We start from the raw sequence: 302 nt of genomic DNA, 5'->3' as shown, positions 1-302 counted from the left end.
CTTGACTGTTTAGTAAAAGTGATATGCTGCAATGCAAGTTAGGTTACAACACCATAAGAATTTCATTGTAAGATGGGGACGTAGAAGAAAAAGAGGTAAGATTTGTAGAAAAGAAGTAATGTGCGTAATTTGTGCATGCTGGTTTGGTCACATCATAATACTAACATCAATAACCCATAGGTATGTAACTAATGCAGTGATGGTGTTAATAAGCTTAATAGATTTTTATATGATTTATTTTTTGTGTGAGAATAATATATAATATAGTTTTACTATACAGTTGGTTAATAGTTATGTTGCTA

The 302-nt window shown here is 30.1% G+C and overlaps 1 protein-coding gene across 1 annotated transcript in view; it reads left to right on the top strand.

The window, feature by feature from the left end:
• Positions 1-302, top strand: part of LOC119592519 (adenylate cyclase type 1-like) — a gene marked incomplete in the record, with an annotated part of 97,990 nt that overhangs the window by 93,704 nt on the left and 3,984 nt on the right.

The sequence above is a fragment of the Penaeus monodon genome, chromosome 30 (assembly GCF_015228065.2).
Source record: "Penaeus monodon isolate SGIC_2016 chromosome 30, NSTDA_Pmon_1, whole genome shotgun sequence".
Lineage (NCBI taxonomy): Eukaryota > Metazoa > Arthropoda > Malacostraca > Decapoda > Penaeidae > Penaeus > Penaeus monodon.
The sequence above is the reverse complement of the archived record's forward strand: the minus strand, read 5'-3'. Positions and strand labels throughout refer to the sequence as shown.